This window comes from Dama dama, chromosome 31 (assembly GCF_033118175.1).
Source record: "Dama dama isolate Ldn47 chromosome 31, ASM3311817v1, whole genome shotgun sequence".
NCBI classification, from domain to species: domain Eukaryota; kingdom Metazoa; phylum Chordata; class Mammalia; order Artiodactyla; family Cervidae; genus Dama; species Dama dama.
The window spans coordinates 3206613-3231293 of record NC_083711.1 but is presented as its reverse complement, the minus strand read 5'-3'; positions in this window follow the sequence as shown (position 1 = coordinate 3231293).

Below are 24681 nucleotides of genomic sequence, written 5' to 3'. Positions count from 1 at the left end.
ACCGCCTCATGCTCCTCCTATTTTTCAGACCGTTTCATGCTCCTCATATTTTTGACACATTTTGAAGCTCTTCATATTTTTCACACCTTTTGAAGCTCTTCAGGTTTTTCAACACCACTTCATGCTCCTCCTATTTTTCAGACCGTTTCATGCTCCTCATATTTTTGACACATTTTGAAGCTCTTCATATTTTTCACACATTTTCAGGCTCTTCATGTTATTGAACACCGCTTCATGCTCCGCCTATTTTTCAGACCGTTTCATGCTCCTCATATTTTTGACACCTTTTGAAGGTCTTCATTTTTTTCACACTTTTTCAGGCTCTTCATGTTTTCAACACAACTTCATGCTTCTCCTATTTTTCAGACCGTTTCATACTCCTCATATTTTTCACACCTTTTGAAGCTCTTCATATTTTTCACACCTTTTCAGGCTCTTCATGTTTTTGAACACAGCTTCATGCTCCTCCTATTTTTCAGAACGTTACATGCTCCTCATATTTTTGACAACTTTGGAAGCTCTTCATATTTTTTACAACTTTTCAGGCTCTTCAAGTTGTTCAACACCGTTGCATGATCCTCCTATTTTTCAGACCGTTTCATGCTCCTCATATACTTGACACATTTTTAAGCTCTTCATATATTTCACACATTTTCAGGCTATTCATGTTTTTCAACACCGCTTCATGCTCCTTGTATTTGTAAGACCGTTTCATGCTCCTCATACTTTTGACACCTTTTTAAGCTCTTCATATTTCTCACACATTTTCAGGCTCTTCATGTTTTTCAACAACGCTTCATGCACCTCCTATTTTTCAGACCGTTTCATGCTCATCTCATTTTTGACACCTTTTGAAGCTTTTCATATTTTTCACACCTTTTCAGGCTCTTCATGTTTTTGAACACCGCTTCATGCTAATCCTATTTTTCAAAACATATCATGCTCCTCATATTTTTCACACCATTTTAAGCTCTTCATATTTTTCACACCTTTTCAGGCTCTTCATGTTTTTGAACACTACTTCATGCTCCTAATATTTTTTAAGAGAGTTTCATGCTCCTCATGTATTACACACCTTTTGAAGCTCTTCATATTTTTCACACCTTTACAGGCTCTTCATGTTTTTGAACACCGCCTCATGCTCTGCCTATTTTTCAGTTCGTTTCATGCTCCTCATATTTTTGACACCTTTTGAAGCTCTTCATATTTTTCACACCTTTTCAGGCTCTTCATGTTTTTCAACACCGCCTCATGCTCTGCCTATTTTTCAGACCGTTTCATGCTCCTCATATTTTTGACACATTTTGAAGCTCTTCATATTTTTCACACCTTTTCAGGCTCTTCATGTTTTTGGACACCACTTCATTCTCCTCCTGTTTTTCAGACCGTTTCCTGCTCTTCAAATTTTTACACCTTTTGAAGCTCTTCATATTTTTCACACATTTATAGGCTCTTCATGATTTTGAAAACAGCTTCATTCTCCTCCTATTTTTCAGACCTTTTCATGCTCCTCAAATTGTGACACCTTTTGAAGCTCTTCATATTTTTCACACCTTTTCAGGCTCTTATTGTTTTTCAACACCGTTTCATCATCCTCCTATTTTTCAGACCGTTTCATGCTCCTCATATATTTGACACATTTTTAAGCTCTTCATATATTTCACACATTTTCAGGCTATTCATGTTTTTCAACACCGCTTCATGCTCCTCCTATTTTTCAGACCGTTTCATGCTAATCATATTTTTGACACCTGTTGAAGCTCTTCATATTTCTCACACATTTTCAGGCTATTCATGTTTTTCAACACCGCTTCATGCTCCTCCTATTTTTCAGACAGTTTCATGCTCCTCATATTTTTGACACCTTTTGAAGATCTTCATATTTTTCACATCTTTTGAAGCTCTTTATATTTTTCACACATTTTCAGGCTCTTCATGTATTTCAACACCCCTTGTTGCTCCTCCGATTTTTCAGACCGTTTCATGCTCCTCATATCTTTGACACCTTTTGAAGTTCTTCATATTTCTGACACCTCGTCAGTCTCTTCATGTTTTTCAACACCGTTTCTTGCTCCTCCTATTTTTCAGACCGTTTCATGCTCCTCATGTATTTCACACCTTTTGAAGCTCTTCATATTTTGCACGCGTTTTCAGGCTCTTCATGTTTTTTCACAACCAATTCATGCTCCTCCTATTTTTCAAACCGTATCATGCTCCTCTTTATTTTCACACCTTTTGAAGCTCTTCATATATTTCACACCTTTTCAGGCTCTTCATTATTTTCAACACCACTTCATGCTCCTCCCACATTTCAGACCGTTTTACACTCATCTCATTTTTGACACCTTTTGAAGCTCTTCATATTTTTCACACCTTTTGAAGCTCTTCATTTTTTTCACACGTTTTCAGGCTCTTCATGTTTTTCAACACCACTTCATGCTCCTCCTATTTTGCAGACCGTTTCATGCTCCTCATATTTTTGACACCTTTTGAAGCTCTTCATATTTTTCCCACCTTTTCAGGCTCTTCATGTTTTTGAACACCGCTTCATGCTCCTCCTATTTTTCAGACCGTTTCATGCTCCTCATATTTTTGACACCTTTTGAAGCTTTTCATATTTTTCACACCTTTTGAAGCTCTTCATATTTATCAAACCTTTTGAAGCTCTTCATATTTTTCACCCCTTTTCAGACTCTGCATGTTTTTGAACACCGCTTCATGCTCCTCCTATTTTTGAGACCGTTTCATGCTCCTCATGTATTTCACACCTTTTGAAGCTCTTCATATTTGTCACACATTTTCAGGCTCCTCATGTTTTTCAACACCGCTTCATGCTCCTCCTATTTTTCAGACCGTTTCATGCTCCTCATAATTTTCACACCTTTTGAAGCTGTTCATATATTTCACACCTTTTCAGGCTCTTCATGTTTTTGAACACTGGTTCATGCTCCTCCTATTTTTCAGACCGTATCATGCTCCTCATATTTTTCACACCTTTTGGAGCTCTTCATATTTTTCACACCTTTTCAGGCTCTTCATGTTTTTCGACACCGGTTCATGCTCCTCATATTTTTCAGACCGTTTCATGCTTCTCATATTTTTCACACCTTTTGAAGCTCTTCATATATTTCACACCTGTTCAGGCTCTTCATTTTTTTCAACACTACATCATGCTCCTCCTATTTTTCAGACCGTTTCATGTTCATCTCATTTTTGACACCTTCTGAAGCTCTTCATATTTTTCACACCTTTTGAAGCTCTTCATATTTTTCACAAGATTTCAGTCTCAGCATGTTTTTGAACACCGCTTCATGCTCCTCCTATTTTTCAGCTCGTTTCATGCTCCTCATATTTTTGACACCTTTTGAAGCTCTTCATATTTTTCACACCTTTTCAGGCTCTTCATGTTTTTGAACACCGCCTCATGCTCTGCCTATTTTTCAGACCGTTTCATGCTCCTCATATTTTTGACACATTTTGAAGCTCTTCATATTTTTCACACCTTTTCAGGCTCTTCATGTTTTTCAACACCACTTCATGCTCCTCCTATTTTTCAGACCGTTTCATGCTCCTCATATTTTTACACCTTTTGAATTTCTTCATTTTTTTCACACCTTTTCAGGCTCTTCATGTTTTTGAACACAACTTCATGCTCCTCCTATTTTTCAGCCCGTTTCATACTCCTCATATTTTTCACACCTTTTGAAGCTCTTCATATTTTTCACACATTTTCAGGCTCTTCATGTTTTTGAACACAGCTTCATGCTCCTCCTATTTTTCAGACCGTTTCATGCTCCTCATATTTTTGACAGCTTTGGAAGCTCTTCATATTTTTCACACCTTTTCAGGCTCTTCATGTTTTTCAACACCGTTGCATGATCCTCCTATTTTTCAGACCGTTTCATGCTCCTCATATACTTGACACATTTTTAAGCTCTTCATATATTTCACACATTTTCAGGCTATTCATGTTTTTCAACACCGCTTCATGCTCCTTGTATTTTTAAGACCGTTTCATGCTCCTCATATTTTTGACACCTTTTGAAGCTCTTCATATTTTTCACACATTTTCTGGCTCTTCATGTTTCTCAACAACTCTTCATGCACCTCCAATTTTTCAGACCGTTTCATGCTCATCTCATTTTTGACACTTTTTGAAGCTCTTCATATTTTTCACACCTTTTCAGGCTCTTCATGTTTTTGAACACCGCTTCATGCTCCTCCTATTTTTAAGACCGTTTCATGCTCCTCATATTTTTGACACATTTTGAAGCTCTTCATATTTCTCACACCTTTTCAGGCTCTTCATGGTTTTCAACAACGCTTCATGCACCTCCTATTTTTCAGAACGTTTCATGCTCATCTCATTTTTGACACCTTTTGAAGCTTTTCATATTTTTCACACCTTTTCAGGCTCTTCATGCTTTTGAACACCGCTTCATGCTAATCCTATTTTTCAAACCATATCATGCTCCTCATATTTTTCACACCTTTTTAAGCTCTTCATATTTTTCACACCTTTTCAGGCTCTTCATGTTTTTGAACACTACTTCATGCTCCTTCTATTTTTCAGAGAGTTTCATGCTCCTCATGTATTACACACCTTTTGAAGCTCTTCATATTTTTCACACCTTTACAGGCTCTTCATGTTTTTCCACACCACTTCATGCTTCTCCTATTTTTCAGCTCATTTCATGCTCCTCATGAATTTCACACCTTTTGAAGCTCTTCATATTTTTCACACTTTTTCAGGCTCTTCATGTATTTGATCACCGTTTCATGCTCCTCCTATTTTTCAGACCGTTTCATGCTCCTCATATTTTTGACACCTTTTGAAGCTCTTCATATTTTTCACACCTTTTCAGGCTCTTCATGTTTTTGTACACCGCCTCATGCTCCTCCTATTTTTCAGACCATTTCATGCTCCTGATATTTTTGACACATTTTGAAGCTCTTCATATTTTTCACACCTTTTCAGGCTCTTCATATTTTTGGACACCACTTCATTCTCCTCCTGTTTTTCAGACCGTTTCCTGCTCTTCAAATTTTTACACCTTTTGAAGCTCTTCATATTTTTCACACATTTATAGGCTCTTCATGATTTTGAAAACAGCTTCATTCTCCTCCTATTTTTCAGACCTTTTCATGCTCCTCAAATTGTGACACCTTTTGAAGCTCTTCATATTTTTCACACCTTTTCAGGCTCTTATTGTTTTTCAACACCGTTTCATCATCCTCCTATTTTTCAGACCGTTTCATGCTCCTCATATATTTGACACATTTTTAAGCTCTTCATATATTTCACACATTTTCAGGCTATTCATGTTTTTCAACACCGCTTCATGCTCCTCCTATTTTTCAGACCGTTTCATGCTAATCATATTTTTGACACCTGTTGAAGCTCTTCATATTTCTCACACATTTTCAGGCTATTCATGTTTTTCAACACCGCTTCATGCTCCTCCTATTTTTCAGACAGCTTCATGCTCCTCATATTTTTGACACCTTTTGAAGCTCTTCATATTTTTCACATCTTTTGAAGCTCTTTATATTTTTCACACATTTTCAGGCTCTTCATGTATTTCAACACCCTTTGTTGCTCCTCCGATTTTTCAGACCGTTTCATGCTCCTCATATCTTTGACACCTTTTGAAGTTCTTCATATTTCTGACACCTCGTCAGTCTCTTCATGTTTTTCAACACCGTTTCTTGCTCCTCCTATTTTTCAGACCGTTTCATGCTCCTCATGTATTTCACACCTTTTGAAGCTCTTCATATTTTGCACGCGTTTTCAGGCTCTTCATGTTTTTTCACAACCAATTCATGCTCCTCCTATTTTTCAGACCGTATCATGCTCCTCTTTATTTTCACACCTTTTGAAGCTCTTCATATATTTCACACCTTTTCAGGCTCTTCATTATTTTCAACACCACTTCATGCTCCTCCCACATTTCAGACCGTTTTACACTCATCTCATTTTTGACACCTTTGGAAGCTCTTCATATTTTTCACACCTTTTGAAGCTCTTCATTTTTTTCACACGTTTTCAGGCTCTTCATGTTTTTCAACACCACTTCATGCTCCTCCTATTTTGCAGACCGTTTCAGGCTCCTCATATTTTTGACACCTTTTGAAGCTCTTCATATTTTTCTCACCTTTTCAGGCTCTTCATGTTTTTGAACACCGCTTCATGCTCCTATTTTTCAGACCGTTTGATGCTCCTCATATTTTTGACACCTTCTGAAGCTCTTCATATTTTTCACACCTTTTGAAGCTCTTCATATTTTTCACAAGATTTCAGTCTCAGCATGTTTTTGAACACCGCTTCATGCTCCTCCTATTTTCAGACCGTTTCATGCTCCTCATGTATTTCACACCTTTTGAAGCTCTTCATATTTGTCACAACTTTTCAGGCTCCTCATGTTTTTCAACACCGCTTCATGCTCCTCCTATTTTTCAGACCGTTTCATGCTCCTCATATTTTTCACACCTTTTGAAGCTCTTCATATTTTTAACACCTTTTCAGGCTCTTCATGTTTTTGAACACCGCTTCATGCTCCTCCTAATTTTTAAACCGTTTAATGCTCCTCATGTATTTCACACCTTTTGAAGCTCTTCATATTTTTCACACCTTTTCAGGCTCTTCATGTGTTTGAACACCATTTCATGCTCCTCCTATTTTTCAGACCGTTTCATGTTCCTCATATTTTTGACACCTTTTGAAGCTCTTCATATTTCTCACACCTTTTCAGGCTCTTCATGTTTTTGAACACGGCTTCATGCTCCTCCTATTTTTCAGACCGTTTCATGCTCATCTCATTTTTGACACCTTTTGAAGCTCTTCATATTTTTCAAACCTTTTGAAGCTCTTCATAATTTTCACACCTTTTCAGACTCTGCATGTTTTTGAACACCGCTTCATGCTCCTCCTATTTTTCAGATCGTTTCATGCTCCTCATGTATTTCACACCTTTTGAAGCTCTTCATATTTGTCACACCTTTTCAGGCTCTTCATGTTTTTCAACCCCGTTTCATGCTCCTCCTATTTTTCAGACCGTTTCATGATCCTCATATTTTTCACACTTTTTGAAGCTCTTCATATTTTTCACACATTTTAAGGCTCTTCATGTTTTTCAACATCGCTTCATGCTCCTCCAATTTTTCAGACCGTTTCAAGCTTCTCATGTATTTCACACCTTTTGAAGCTCGTCATATTTTGCACACGTTTTCCGGCTCTTCATGTTTTTTCACAACCACTTCATGCTCCTCCTATTTTTCAGACCGTATCATGCTCCTCATATTTTTCACACCTTTTCAGGCTCTTCATTATTTTCAACACAACTTCATGCTCCTCCCATTTTTCAGACCGTTTTTTACTCATCTCATTTTTGACACCTTTTGAAGCTGTTCATATTTTTCACACCTTTTGAAGCTCTTCATGTTTTTGAACACCGTTTCATGCTCCTCCTATTTTTCAGACCGTTTCATGCTCCTCATATATTTCACAACTTTTGAAGTTCTTCATATATTTCACACCTTTTCAGGAACTTCATGTTTTTCAACACCTCTTCATGATCCTCCTATTTTTAAGATCGTTTCATATTCCTCATATTTTTGACATCTTTTTAGGCTCTTCATGTTTTTTACACCTTTTCAGGCTCTTCATGTTTTTCAACACCCCTTCATGCTCCTCCTATTTTTCAGACCGTGTCATGCTCCTCCTATTTTTGACACATTTTGAAGCTCTTCATATTTTTCACGCCTTTTGAAGCTCTTCATATTTTTCAAACCTTTACAGGCTCTTCATGTATTTCAACACCGCTTCATGCTCCTCCTATTTTTCAGACCGTGTCTTTCTCCTCTTATTTTTGACAAATTTTGAAGCTCTTCATATTTTTCACACCTTTTGAAGCTCTTCATATTTTTCAAACCTTTACAGGCTCTTCATGTATTTCAACACCGCTTCATGCTCCTCCTGTTTTTCAGACAATTTCATGCTCGTCATATTTTTCAAACCTTTTAAAGCTCTTCATAATTTTCACACCTATTCATGCTCTTCATTTTTTACACACAGTTTCATGCTCCTCCTATTTTTCAGACCGTTTCATGCTCCTCATATTTTTCACACCTTTTGAAACTCTTCATATTTTTCACACTTTTTGAAGCTCTTCATATTTTTCACAGTTTTCAGGCTCTTCATGCTTCTGAACACCGCTTCATGCTCCACCTATTTTTCAGACCGTTTCATGCTCTTCATATTTTTCACACCTTTTCAGGCTCTTCATATTTTTGAACACCTCTTCATGCTACTCCTATTTTTGATACCTTTTGAAGCTCTTCATATTTTTCACACCTTTTCAGGCTCTTCATGTTTTTCAACACGGCTTCATGCTACTCCTATTTTTGATACCTTTTGAAGCTCCTCATATTCTTCAAACCATTTCATGCTCTTCTTTTTTTTCATCACCGCTTCATGCTCCTCCTATTTTTCAGACCGTTTCATGCTCCTCCTATTTTGAGACCGTTTCATGCTCCTCATATTTTTCACACCTTTAGAAGCTCTTCTTATTTTTCTCACCTTTTCAGGCTCTTCATGTTTTTCAACACCGCTTCATGATCCTCCTATTTTTCTGACAGTTTCATGCTCCTCATATTTTTCATCCTTTTTGAAGCTCTTCATATTTTTCACACCTTTAGAAGCTCTTCGTATTTTTCTCACCTTTTCAGGCTCTTCATGTTTTTGAACACCACTTCATGCTCCTCCGATTTTTCAGACCATTTCATGCTCCTCATATTTTTGACACGTTTTGAAGCTCCTCATAAGTTTCACACATTTTGAAGGTCTTCATATATTTCACACCATTTCAGGCTCTTCATGTTTTTCAACACCGCTTCATGATCCTCCTATTTTTCAGACCGTTTCATGCTCCTCATAATTTTGACACCTTTTGAAGCTCTTTATATTTTTCACACCTTTTCAAGCTCTTCATGTTTTTCAACACCACTTCATGCTCCTCCAATTTTTCAGGCCGTTTCAGGCTCCTCATATTTTTGACACCTTTAGAAGCTCTTCATATTTTTCACACCTTTTCAGGCTCTTCATTTTTTTCAACACCTCTTCATGCTCCTCGTATTTTTCAACACCACTTCATGCTCCTCCTATTTTTCAGACCGTTTCATGCTCCTCATAATTTTGACACTTTTTGAAGCTCCTCATATTTTTCACACGTTTTGAAGGTGTTCATATATTTCACACCATTTCAGGCTCTTCATGTTTTTCAACACCACTTCATGCTCCTCCTATTTTTCAGACCGTTTCATGCTCATCTAATTTTTGACAACTTTTGAAGCTCTTCATATTTTTCACACCTTTTCAGGCTCTTCATTTTTTTCCACACCTCTTCATGCTCCTCGTATTTTTCAACACCGCTTCATGCTCCTCCTATTTTTCAGACCGTTTCATGCTCCTCATAATTTTGACACTTTTTGAAGCTCCTCATATTTTTCACACGTTTTGAAGGTGTTCATATATTTCACACCATTTCAGGCTCTTCATGTTTTTCAACACCACTTCATGCACCTCCTATTTTTCAGACCGTTTCATGCTCATCTAATTTTTGACAACTTTTGAAGCTCTTCATATTTTTCACACCTTTTCAGGCTCTTCATTTTTTTCAACACCTCTTCATGCTCCTCGTATTTTTCAACACTGCTTCATGCTCCTCCTATTTTTCAGACCGTTTCATGCTCCTCATAATTTTGACACTTTTTGAAGCTCCTCATATTTTTCACACGTTTTGAAGGTCTTCATATATTTCACACCATTTCAGACTCTTCATGTTTTTCAACACCACTTCATGCTCCTCCTATTTTTCAGACCGTTTCATGCTCATCTAATTTTTGACAACTTTTGAAGCTCTTCATATTTTTCACATTTTTGAAGCTCTTCATATTTCTCACACCTTTTCAGGCTCTTCATGTTTTTCAACACTGATTCATGCTCCTCCTATTTTTCAGACCGTTTCATGCTCATCTCTTTTTTGACACCTTTTGAAGCTGTTCCTACTTTTCACACCTTTTCAGGATCTTCATGTTTTTGATCACCGCTTGCTGATCCTCCTATTTTTCAAACCATTTCATGCTCTTCATATTTTTGACAACTTTTGAAGCTCTTCATTTTTTTCACACCTTTTCAGGCTCTTCATGTTTTTCCACACCACTTCATGCTTCCCGTAATTTTCAGACCGTTTCATGCTCCTCATGTATTTCACACGTTTTTAAGCTCTTCATATTTTTCACACCTTTCAGGCTCTTCATGTTTTTCAACACCGTTTCATGCTGCTTCTATTTTTCAGACCGTTTCATGGTCCTCATATTTTTCACACCTTTTGAAGCTCTTCATATTTTTCACACCTTTTCAGGCTCTTCATGTTTTTGAACACATCTTCATGCTCCTCCTATTTTTCACACCGTTTCATGCTCCTCATATTTTGACACATTTTGAAGCTCTTTATATTTTTCACAACTTTTCAGGCTCTTCATGTTTTTCAACACCGTTTCATTATCCTCCTTTTGTTCAGACCGTTTCATGCTCATCTCATTTTTGACACCTCTTGAAGCTTTTCATATTTTTCACAACTTTTTAAGCTCTTCATGTTTTTGAAAACCGCTTCATGCTCCTCCTATTTTTCAGAGAGTTTCATGCTCCTCTTGTATTTCGCACGATTTGAAGTTCTTCATATTTTTCACACCTTTTCAGGCTCTTCAAATTTTTCACACCTTTTCAGGCTCTTCAAATTTTTCACACCTTTTCAGGCTCTTCAAATTTTTCACACCTTTTCAGGCTCTTCAAAATTTTCCACACCACTTCATGCTTCTCCTCTATTACAGCCCGTTTCAAACTCCTCATGTATTTCACACCTTTTGAAGCTCTTCATATTTTTCACACCTTTTCAGGCTCTTCATGTTTTTGATCACCGTTTCATGCTCCTGCTATTTTTCAGACAGTTTCATGCTCATCTCAATTTTGACACCTTTTGAAGCTCTTCATATATTTCACACCTTTTCAAGCTCTTCATATTTTTCACACCTTTTCAGGCTCTTCATGTTTTTCAACACCGCTTCATGCTTCTCCTATTTTTCAGACCGTTACTTGCTCCTCATATTTTTGACACCTTTAGAAGTTCTTCATATTTTTCACACCTTTTCAGGCTCTTCATATTTTTCAATACCGCTTCATGCTCCTCCTATTTTTCAGACCGTTTCAAGGTCCTCATATTTTTGACACCTTTTGAAGCTTTTCATATTTTTCACACCCTTTCAGGCTCTTCATTTTTTTAAACAGTACTTCTTGCTCCTCCAATTTTTCAGACCGTTTCATGCTCATCTAATTTTTGACACCTTTTGAAGCTATGCATATTTTTCACAACTTTTCAGGCTCTTCATGTTTTTCAACACCACTGCATGCTCCTTGTATTTTTAAGACCGTTTCATGCTCCTCATATTTTTGACACCTTTAGAAGCTCTTCATATTTTTCACACCTTTTCAGGCTCTTCATGTTTTTCAACACCGCTTCATGCTCCTCTTCTTTTTCAGACCGTTTCATGCTCCTCATATTTTTGACACCTTTTTAAGCTCTTCATGTTTTTCACACATTTTCAGGCTCTTCATGTATTTCAACACCGCTTCATGCTCCTCCTATTTTTCAGAACGTTTCATCCTCCTCATATTTTTGACACATTTTGAAGCTCTTCATATTTTTCTCACCCTTTGAAGCTCTTCATATTTTTCATATTTTTGAAGCTCTTCATATTTTCACACGTTTTCAGGCTCTTCATGTTTTTCAACACCGCTTCATTCTCCTCCTATTTTTAAAACTGTATCATGCTCCTCATATTTTTCATACCTTTTGAAGCTCTTCATATTTTTCACACCTTTTCAGGCTCTTCATGTTTTTCAACATCGCTTTATGCTCCGCCTATTTTTCAGACCGTTTCATGCTCCTCATATTTTTGACACCTTTTGAAGCTCTTCATATATTTCTCACCCTTTGAAGCTCTTCATATTTTTCATATTTTTGAAGCTCTTCATATTTTCACAACTTTTCAGGCTCTTCATGTTTTTGAACACCACTTCATGCTCCTTCTATTTTTCAGAGAGTTTCATGCTCCTCATGTATTTCACACCTTTTGAAGCTTTTCATATTTTTCACACTTTTTCAGGCTCTTCATGTTTTTCAACACCACTTCATTCTTCTCCTATTTTTTAGCCCGTTTCATGCTCCTCATGTCTTTAACACCTTTTGAAGCTCTTCACATTTTTCACACCTTTTCAGGCTCTTCATGTTTTTGATCACCATTTCATGCTCCTCCCATTTTTCAGACCGTTTCATGCTCCTCATATTTTTGACACCTTTTGAAGCTGTTCATATTTTTCACACCTTTTCAGACTCTTCATGTTTTTGAACACCGCTTCATGCTCCTCCTATTATTTAGACAGTTTCATGCTTCTCATATTTTTGACACCTTTTGAAGCTCTTCATATTTTTCACACCCTTTCACGCTCTTAATGTTTTTCAACACCATTTCGTGCTCCTCCTATTTTTCATACGTTTTCATGCTCCTCATATTTTTGTCACCTTTTGAAGCTCTTCATATTGTTCACACCTGTTCAGGCTCTTCATGTTTTTGAACACCGTTTCATGTTCCTCGTATTTTTCAGGCCATTTCATGCTCATCATGTATTTCACACTTTTGAAGCTCTTCATATTTTTCACACCTTTTCAGGATCTTCATGTTTTTCAACACCACTTCATGCTTCTCCTCTTTTTCAGCCCGTTTCATGCTCCTCATATTTTTGACACCTTTTGAAGCTTTTCATATTTTTCACACCTTTTCAGGCTCTTCATGTTTTTGAACACCACTTCATGCTCCTTCTATTTTTCAGAGAGTTTCATGCTCCTCATGTATTTCACACGTTTTTAAGCTCTTCATATGTTTCACACCTTTTCAAGCTCTTCATATTTTTCACACCTTTTCAGGCTCTTCATGTTTTTCAACACCGCTTCATGCTCCTCCTATTTTTCAGACCGTTTCATGCTCCACACATTTTGAAACCTTTTGAAGCTCTTCATATTTTTCACACCTTTTCAGGCTCTCCATGTTTTTCATCACCGATTCATGCTCCTCCTATTTTTGAGGCCGTTTCATGCTCCTCATATTTTTGACACCTTTTGAATCTCTTCATATTTTTCACACAATTTCAGGCTTTTCATGTATTTGAACACCGGTTCATGCTCCTCCTATTTTTCAGACCGTTTCGTGCTCCTCATGTATTTCACACCTTTTGAAGCTCTTAGTATTTTGCACACATTTTCAGGCTTTTCATGTTTTTCACAACCACTTCATGCTCCTCATATTTTTCAGACCGTTTCATTCTCCTCATACCTTTGACACCTTTTGAAGGTCTTCATATATTCCACACCTTTTCAGACTCTTCATGTTTTTGAACACCGCTTCATGCTCCTCTTATTTTTCAGACCGTTTTAGTCTCCTCATATTTTTGATACCTTTTGAAGTTCTTCATATTTCTCACACCTTTTCAGGCTCTTCAGGTTTTTCAACACCGCTTCTTGCTCCTCCTATTTTTCAGACCGTATCATGCTCCTCATATTTTTGACACCTTTAGAAGCTCTTCACTTTTTTCACACCTTTTCAGGCTCTTCAGGTTTTTGAACACCGTTTCATGCTCCTCCGATTTTTCAGACCGTTTCATGCTACTCATTTTTTTGACACCTTTTGAAGCTCTTCACTTTTTTCACACCTTTTCAGGCTCTTCATGTTTTTGAATACCGCTTCATGCTCCTCCTACTTTTCAGACCGTTTCATGCTCCTCATATTTTTGATTTCTTTTGAAGGTCTGCATATTTTTCACACCTTTTTAGGCTCTTCATTTTTTTGAACACCACTTCATGCTCCTCCCATTTTTCAGACAGTTTCATGCTCATCTCATTTTTGACACCTTTTGAAGCTCTTCATATTTTTCACACCTTTTGAAGATCTTCATATTTTCACACGTTTTCAGGCTCTTCATGTTTTTCAACATCTTTTCATGCTCCTCCTTTTTTTCAGACCGTTTCATGCTCCTCATGTATTTCACACCTTTTGAAGCTCTTCGTATTTTGCACACATTTTCAGGCTTTTCATGTTTTTCACAACCACTTCATGCTCCTCATATTTTTCAGACCTTTTCATGCACATTTCATTTTTGACTCCTTTTGAAGCTCTTCATATTTTTCACACCATTTTCAGGCTCTTCATGTTTTTCAACACCGCTTTATGATCCTCCTATTTTTCAGACCGTTTCATATTCCTCATATTTTTGACATTTTTTGAGGCTCTTCATATTTTTCACACCTTTTCAGGCTCTTCATGTTTTTGAACACCGTTTCATGCTCCTCCTATTTTTCTGACCGTTTCATGCACATCTCATTTTTGACACCTTTTGAAGCTCTTGATATTTTTCACACCATTTTCAGGCTCTTCATGTTTTTCAACACCGCTTTATGATCCTCCTATTTTTCAGACCGTTTCATGCTCCTCATATATTTGACACCTTTTGAATCTCATCGTATTTTTCATAACTTTTCAGGCTCTTCATATTTTTCACACATTTTCAAGCTGTTCATGTTTTTGAACACGGCTTCATGCTCCTCCAATTTTTCAGACCGTTTCATGTTCCTCATATTTTTGACACCTTTTGAAGCTCTTCATTTTTTTCACACCTTTTGAAGCTCTTCATATTTTTCACACCTTTTGAAGCTCTTCATATTTTTCACACCTTTTCAGGCTCTTCATGTTGTTAAACACCACTTCATTCTCCTTCTATTTTTCAGACCATTTCTTGTTCCTCATATTTTTGACACCTTTTGAAGCTCTTCCTTTTTTTCACACCTTTTCATGCTCTTCGTGTTTTTCACACCATTTCATGCTCCCCTATTTTTAAGACCGTTCATGCTCCTCATATTTTTCACACCTTTTGAAGCTCTTTATATTTGTCACACCTTTTCAGGCTTTCATGTTTTTCTACACCGCTTCATGCTCCTCCAATTTTTCAGACCGTTTCATGCTCATCATATTTTTCAGACTGTTTCATGCACCTCTTATATTGACACCTTTTGAAGCTCTTTATATTTGTCACATCTTTTCAGGCTCTTCATGATTTTCTACACCGTTTCTTGCTCCTCCTATTTTTCAGACCGTTTCATGCTCCTCATGTATTTCACACCTTTTGAAGCTCTTCGTATTTTTCACACCTTTTCAGGATCTTCATGTTTTTGAACACCGCTTCATGCTCCTCCTATTTTTCAAACCGTTACTTGCTCCACATATTTTTGACACCTTTTGAAGCTCTTAATATTGTTCACACCTTTTCAGGCTCTTCATGTTTTTCAATACAGCTTCATGCTCCTCCTATTTTTCAGACCGTTTCATGCTCCTCATATTTTTGACACCTTTTGAAGCTCTTTACATATTTCACAACTTTTCAGGCTCTTCAGGTTTTTCAACACCGCTTCATGCTCCTCCTATTTTTCAGACCGTTTCATGCTCCTCATATACTTCTCACCTTTTGAAGCTCTTCCTATTTTTCACACCTTTTCAGGCTCTTCTTGTTTTTGAACACCGTTTTATGCTCCTCATATTTTACATACCGTTTCATGCTCTTCATATTTTTGACATCTTTTGAAGCTCTTCATATATTTCACACCTTTTCATACTGTTATGTTTTTCAACACCACTTCATGCTCCTCCTATTTTTCAGACCGTTTCATGCTCCTCATATTTTTGACTCGTTTTGAAGCTCTTCATATTTTCACAATTTTTTAAGCTCTTCATATTTTTCACACGTTTTCAGGTTCTTCATGTTTTTCAACACTGCTTCTTGCTCCTCCTATTTTTCAGACCGTATCATGCTCCTCATATTTTTGACACATTTTGAAGCTCGTCATATTTTTCACACCTTTTCAGGCTCTTCAGGTTTTTGAACACCGTTTCATGCTCCTCCGATTTTTCAGACCGTTTCATGCTCCTCATATTTTTTATTTCTTTTGAACGTCTGCATATTTTTCACACCTTTTTAGGCTCTTCATTTTTTTGAACACCACTTCATGCTCCTCCCATTTTTCAGACAGTTTCATGCTCATCTCATTTTTGACACCTTTTGAAGCTCTTCATATTTTTCACACCTTTTGAAGATCTTCATATTTTCACACGTTTTCAGGCTCTTCAGGTTTTTCAACATCTTTTCATGCTCCTCCTATTTTTCAGACCGTTTCATGCTCCTCATATTTTTGACAAGTTTTGAGTCTCTTCATATTTTTCAACAGCTTTTCAGGCTCTTCATGTTTTTAAACACCGCTTCATTCTCCTCCTATTTTTCAGACCATTTCATGCTCCTCAAATTTTTGACAGCTTTTGAAGCTCTTCATCTTTTTCACACCTTTTCAGGCTCTTCATGTTTTTGAACATCGCTTCATGCTCTTCCTATTTTTCAGACGGTTTCTAGCTCCTCATGTATTTCACACCTTTTGAAGCTCTTCGTATTTTTCACACCTTTTCAGGATCTTCATGTTTTTGAACACAGCTTCATGCTCCTCCTATTTTTCAAACCGTTACTTGCTCCACATATTTTTGACACCTTTTGAAGCTCTTAATATTGTTCACACCTTTTCAGGCTCTTCATGTTTTTCAACACAGCTTCATGGTCCTCCTATTTTTCAGACCGTTTCATGCTCCTCATATTTTTGACACCTTTTGAAGCTCTTTACATATTTCACACCTTTTCAGGCTCTTCATATTTTTCAACACCACTTCATGCTCCTCCTATTTTTCAGACCGTTTCTTGCTCCTCATATTTTTGACAACTTTTGAAGCTCTTCATATTTTTCACACCTTTTCAGGCTCTTCATGTTCTTCAACACCGCTTCATGCTCCTCCAATATTTCAGATCATGTCATGTTTCTCATATTTTTCACACCTTTTGAGGCTCTTCATATTTTTCACACCTTTTCACGCTCTTCATATATTTCCACACCACTTCATGCTTCTCCTATTTTTCAGCCCGTTTCATGCTCCTCATGTATTTCACACCTTTTGAAGCTCTTCGTATTTTTCACACCTTTTCACGCTCTTCATATTTTTCCACACCACTTCATGCTTCTCCTATTTTTCAACCCGTTTCATGCTCCTCATGTATTTCACACCTTTTGAAGCTCTTCATATTTTTCACAACTTTTGAAGCTCTTCATATTTTTCACACGTTTTCAGGCTCTCCATGTATTTCAACACCGCTTCATGCTCCTCCTATCTTTCAGACCATTTCATGCTTATCTCATTTTTGACACCTTTTGAAGCTCTTCATATATTTCACACCTTTTGAAGCTCTTCATAATTTTCACACGTTTTCAGGCTCTTCATATTTTTCAATACGACTTCATAATCCTCCTATTTTTCATACCGTTCCTGCTCCTCATATTTTTGACACCTTTTGAAGTTCTTCCTATTTTTCACAACTCTTCATGCTCTTCATGTTTTTCGACACGGCTTCATGCTCCTCCTATTTTACAGCCTGTTTCATGCTCCTCATATTTTTGACACCTTTTGAAGCTCTTCATATTTTTCACACCTTTTCCCGCTCTTCATGTTTGTTAAAACCGTTTCTTGCTCCTCCTATTTTTCAGACCGTTTCATGCTCCTCATATTTTTGACACCTTATGAAGCTCTTCATATTTTTCACTCCTTTTCAGATCTTCATGTTTTTCAACACCACTTCATGCTCCTTCTATATTTCAAACCGATTCATGCTCCTCATATTTTTGACACGTTTTGAAGCTCTTCATATTCTTCACAGCTTTTCATGCTCTTCATGTTTATCAACACCGCTTCATGCTCCTCCTATTTTTCAGACCGTTTCATGCTCCTCATATTTTTGACACCTTTTGAAGCTCTTCATATATTTCACACCTTTTCAGGTCTTCATGTTTTTCAATACCACTTCATGCTCCTCCTATTTTTCAGACCGTTTCATGCTCCTCATATTTTTGACACCTTTTGAAGATCTCCATATTTCTCAAACCTTTTCAGGCTCTTCATGTTTTTCAACACCGCTTCATGCTCCTCCTATTTTTCAGACCGTCTCATGCTCCTCATATTTTTCACACCTTTTGAAGCTCTTCATATTTTGCACACCTTTTCAGGCTCTTCATGTTTTTCAACACCGCTTCATTCTCCTTCTATTTTTCAGACCGTTTCATTCTCCTCATATTTTGAAACCTTTTGAATCTCTTCATATAATTCACACTTTTTCAGGCTCTTCATGTTTTTCACCAACACTTCATGTTCCTCCTATTTTTTAGGCCATTTCATGCTCATCTCATTTTTGACACCGTTTGAAGCTCTTCATATTTTTCACACCTTTTGAAGCTCTTCATATTTTTCACACCTTTTGAAGCTGTTCATATTTTTCACAGGTTTTCAGGCTCTTCATGTTTTCAACACCGCTTCATGCACCTCCTATTTTTCAGACCGTTTCATGCCCCTCATATTTTTCACACCTTTTGAAGATCTTCATATGTTTCACACCTTTTCAGGCTCTTCATGTTTTTGAACAAAACTTCATACTTCTATTTTTCAGAGCGTTTAATGCTCCTCATGTACTTCACACCTTTTGAAGTTCTTCATATATTTCACACCTTTTCAGGCTCTTCATGTTTTTCAACACCGCTTCATGCTCCTCCTATTTTTCAGACCGTTCATTCTCCTCATAATTTTGAAACATTTTGAAGCTCTTCTTATTTTTCACACCTTTTCAGGCTCTTCATGGTTTTCAAGACGGCTTCATGCTCCTGCTATTTTCCGGACCGTTCATGCTCATCATATTTTTGACACCTTTTGAAGCTCTTCATATTTTTCACACCTTTTCAGGCTCTTCATGTTTTTCAACACCGCTTCATGCTCCTCCTATTTTTCAGACCGTTTCATGCTCCTCATATTTTTGACATCTTTTGAAGCTCTTCATATATTTCACACTTTTTCAGGCTCATCATGTTTTTCAACACCACTTCATGCTCCTCCTATTTTTCAGGCCGTTTCATGCTCATCTCATTTTTGACACCTTTTGAAGCTCTTCATATTTTTCACACCTTTAGAAGCTCTTCATATTTTTCACACGTTCTCAGGCTCTTCATGTTTTTCGACACCGCTTCATGCACCTCCTATTTTTCAGACCGTTTCATGCTCCTCATATTTTTCACACCTTTTGAAGCTCGTCATATTTTTCACACCTTTTTAGGCTCTTCACGTTTTTCAACACCACTTCATGCTCCTCCTATTTTTCAGACAGTTTCATGCTCCTAATATTTTTGACACCTTATGACGCTCTTCATATTTTTCACACCTTTTCAGACTCTTCATGCTTTTCAAAACCACTTCATTCTCCTCCTATTTTTCAGACCGGTTCATGCTCCTCATATTTTTCACATCTTTTGATACTCTTCATATTTTTCACACCTTTTCAGGCTCTTCAGGTTTTTAAACATCACTTCTTGCTCCTCCTATTTTTCAGACAGTTTCATGCTCCTCATATTTTTGACACATTTTGAAGATCTTCATATTTCTCACACCTTTTCAGGCTCTTCATGTTTTTCAACACCGCTTCATGCCCCTCCTATCTTTCAGACCATTTCATGCTCATCTCATTTTGACACCTTTTGCGGCTCTTCATATTTTTCACACCTTTTCAGGCTCTTCACGTTTTTCAACACCGCTTCATGTTCCTTCTATTTTTCAGACCGTTTCATGCATCTCATATTTTTGACTCATTTTAATTTCTTCATATATTTCACACATTTTTAGGCTCTTCATGTTTTTCAACACCGTTTCATGCTCCTCCTATTTATCAGACCATTTCATGCTCCTCCTATTTTTCAGACAGTTTCATGCTCTTCATATTTTTGACACCTTTTGAAGCTCTTCATATATTTCACACCTTTTCAGGCTGTTCATGTTTTTCAACACCGTTTCATGCTCCTCATATTTTTCAGACCATATCATGCTCTTCATATTTTTGACACCTTTTGAAGCTCTTCATATTTTTCACACCTTTTCAGGCTCTTCATGTTTTTCAACGCCGCTTCATGCTCCTCCTATTTTTCAGACCGTTTCATGCTCTTCATATTTTTGACACCTTTTGAAACTCTTCATATATTTCACACCTTTTCAGACTCTTCATGTTTTTGAACACAGTTTCATGCTCCTCCTATTTTTTTGACCGTTTCTTACTCTTCATAATTTTGCCTACTTTTGAAGCTCTTCATATTTTTCACACTTTTTCAGGCTCTTCATGGTTTTCTACACCGCTTCATGCTCCTCTTATTTTTCAGCCCGTTTCATGCTCCTCATATTTTTCACACCTTTTGAAGCTCTTCATATTTTTCAAACCTTTTCAGGCTTTCATGTTTTTCAGCACCAGTTCATGCTCCTCCTATTTTTCATACCGTTTCATGCTCCACATATTCTTGACACCTTTTGAAGCTCTTCATATTTTGCACACCTTTTCAGGCTCTTCATGTTTTTGAACACCGCTTCATGCTCCTCCTATATTTCAGACCGTTTCATGCTCCTCCTATTTTTCAGACTGTGTCATGCACGTCTTATTATTGACACCTTTTGAAGCTCTTCATATTTTTCACACCTTTTCAGGCTCTTCATGTTTTTGAACACCGCTTCATGCTCTTCCTATTTTTCAGACCGTTTCATGCTCCTCATATTTTTCCCACCTTTTGATGCCGTTCTATTTCTCACACCTTTTCAGGCTCTTCATGTTTTTTAACACCACTTCATGCTCCTCCTATTTTTCAGACCGTTTCAGGCTCCTCATATTTTTCACACCTTTTGAAGCTGTTCTATTTCTCACACCTTTTCAGGCTCTTCATGTTTTTCACACCGTTTCATGATCCTCCTATTTTTCATACCGTTTCATGCTCCTCATATTTTTGACACCTTTTGAAGCTCTTCATATTTGTCACCCCTTTTCAGGCTCTTCATTTTTTTGAACACCTCTTTATCCTCCTCCTATTTTTCAGACCGTTCCATGCTCTTCATATTTTTCAAACCTTTTGAAGCTCTTCATATTTTTCACACCTTTTCAGGCTCTTCATGTTTTTAAACACCGCTTCATGCTCTTCCTATTTTTCAGACCGTTTCATGCTCCTCATATTTTTCACACCTTTTGAAGCCGTTCTATTTCTTACACCTTTTCAGGCTCTTCATGTTTTTCAACACCACTTCATGCTCCTCCTATTTTTCAGACCGTTTCAGGTTCCTCATATTTTTCACACCTTTTGAAACCGTTCTATGTCTCACACCTTTTCAGGCTCTTCATGTTTTTCTCACCGTTTCATGCTCCTCATACTTTTGACACGTTTTGGGGCTCTCATATTTTTCACACCATTCCAGGCTCTTCATATTTTTGAACACCGCTTCATGCCCCTCCTATCTTTCAGACCATTTCATGCTCATCTCATTTTTGACACCTTTTGAAGCTCTTCATATATTTCACACCTTTTGAAGCTCTTTATAATTTTCACACGTTTTCAGGCTCTTCATGTTTTTCAACAAGATTTCATGCTCCTCCGGTTTCTCAGACCATTTCAAGATCCTCATGTATTTCACACCATTTGAAGCTCTTCATATTTTTCACACCTTTTCAGACTCTTCATGTTTTTCAACACCGCTTCATGCCCCTCCTATCTTTCAGACCATTTCATGCTCATCTCATTTTTGACACCTTTTGAAGCTCTTCATATATTTCACAGCTTTTGAAGCTCTTCATAATTTTCACACGTTTTCAGGCTCTTCATGTTTTTCAACACGGCTTCATGATCCTCCTATTTTTCATACCGTTCATGCTCCTCATATTTTTGACACCTTTTGAAGTTCTTCCTATTTTTCACAACTCTTCATGCTCTTCATGTTTTTCGACACCGCTTCATGCTCCTCCTATTTTACAGCCTGTTTCAGGCTCCTCATATTTTTGACACCTTTTGAAGCTCTTCATATATTTCACAACTTTTGAAGCTCTTCATATTTTTCATACCTTTTCAGGCTCTCCATATTTTTGAACACCGCTTCATGCTCCTCCTATTTTTGAGACCGTTTCATGCTCCTCATATTTTTGACACCTTTTGAAGCTCTTCATATTTGTCACACCTTTTCAGGCTCTTCATGTTTTTGAACACCGCTTCATGCTCCTCCTATTTTTGAGACTGTTTCATGCTCCTCATATTTTGACACCTTTTGAAGCTCTTCATATTTGTCACAACTTTTCAGGCTCTTCATGTTTTTGAACACCGCTTTATCCTCCTCCTATTTTTCAGACCGTTCCATGTTCTTCATATTTTTCAAACCTTTTGAAGCTCTTCATATTTTTCACACCTTTTCCCGCTCTTCATGTTTGTTAAAACCGTTTCTTGCTCCTCCTATTTTTCAGACCGATTCATGCTCCTCATATTTTTGACAGGTTTTGAAGCTCTTCATATTCTTCACAGCTTTTCATGCTCTTCATGTTTTTCAACAGCGCTTCATGCTCCTCCTATTTTTCAGACCGTTTCATGCTCCTCATATTTTGACACCTTTTGAAGCTCTTCATATATTTCACACCTTTTCAGGCTCTTCATGATTTTCAGCACCAGTTCATGCTCCTCCTATTTTTCAGACCGTTTCATGCTCATCTCATTTTTTACACCTTTTGAAGCTCTTCATATTTTGCACACCTTTTCAGGCTCTTCATGTTTTTCAGCTCCACTTCATGTTCCTCCTATTTTTCAGACCGTTTCTTGCTCCTCATATTTTTGACACTTTTTGAAGCTCTTCTTATTTTTCACACCTTTTCTGGCTCTCCATGTTTTTGAACACAGCTTCATGCTCCTCCTATTTTTCAGAGCGTTTCATTCTCCTCATGTTTTTGACACCTGTTGAAGCTCTTCACATTTTTCACACCTTTTCAGGCTCTTCACGATTTTCAACATCGCTTCATGATCCTCCTATTTTTCAGACCGTTTCATACTCTTCCTATTTTTGAGACTGTTTCAGGCTCCTCATATTTTTGACAGGTTTTGAATCTCTTCATATTTTGCACACCTTTTGAAGCTCTTCATATTTTTCACACCTTTTCAGGCTCGTTATGATATTCAACACAGCTTAATGCTCCTCCTATTTTTCAGACCGTTTCATGCTCATTTCATTTTTGACACCTTTTGAAGCTCTTCATATTTTTCACATTTTTGAAGCTCTTCATATTTTTCACACCTTTTCAGGCTCGTTATGATTTTCAACACAGCTTAGTGCTCCTCCTATTTTTCAGACCGTTTCATGCTCATCTCAATTTGACACCTTTTGAAGCTCTTCATATTTTTCACACCTTTTGAAGCTCTTCATATTTTTCACACATTTTCAGGCTCTTCATGTTTTTCAACACCGCTTCTTGCTCCTCCTATTTTTCCGACCGTTTCATGCTCCTCATATTTTTGACACGTTTTGAAGCTCTTCATATTTTTCACACCTTTTCAGGCTCTTCATGTTTTTCAACACCGGTTCATGCTCCTTCTATTTTTCAGAAAGTTTCATGCTCCTCATATTTTTGAAACCTTTTGAAGCTCTTCATATTTTTCTCACATTTTCATGTTCTTCCTGTTTTTCAACACCATTTCATGCTCCTCTTATTTTTCAGACCGTTTCATGCTCCTCCTATTTTTCAGACCGTTTCATGATCCTCATATATTTGAAACCTTTTGAAGCTCTTCATATTTTTCACACCTTTTCAAGCTCTTCAAAATTTTCAACAACGCTTCATGCTCCTGCTTTTTTTCAGACCGTTTCGTGCTCCTCATATATTTGACAGCTTTTGAAGCTCTTCATATTTTTCACATCTTTTCAGGCTCTTCATGTTTTTGAACACCACTTCATGCTCTTCCTTTTTTTCAGACCATTTCTTTCTCCTCATATATTTGACACATTTTGAAGCTGTTCATACTTTTCACAACTTTTCAGGCTCTTCATGTTTTTGAACACCGCTTCATGCTCCTCCTATTTTTCAGACCGTTTCATGCTCGTCATATTTTTCACACCTTTTAAAGCTCTTCATATTTTTCACACCTTTTCAGGCTCTTCATGTTTTTCAACACCACTTCATGCTCCTCCTATCTTTCAGACCATTTCATGCTCATCTCATTTTTGACACCTTTTGAAGCTCTTCATATATTTCACACCTTTTGAAGCTCTTCATAATTTTCACACGTTTTCAGGCTCTTCATGTTTTTCAACAAGATTTCATGCTCCTCCTGTTTTTCAGACCGTTTCAAGCTCCTCATGTATTTCACACCATTTGAAGCTCTTCATATTTTTCACACCTTTTCAGGCTCTTCATGTTTTTCAACACCGCTTCATGCTCCTCCTATCTTTCAGACCATTTCATGCTCATCTCATTTTTGACACCTTTTGAAGCTCTTCATAATTTTCACACGTTTTCAGGCTCTTCATGTTTTTCAACACGGCTTCATGATCCTCCTATTTTTCATACCGTTCATGCTCCTCATATTTTTGACACCTTTTGAAGTTCTTCCTATT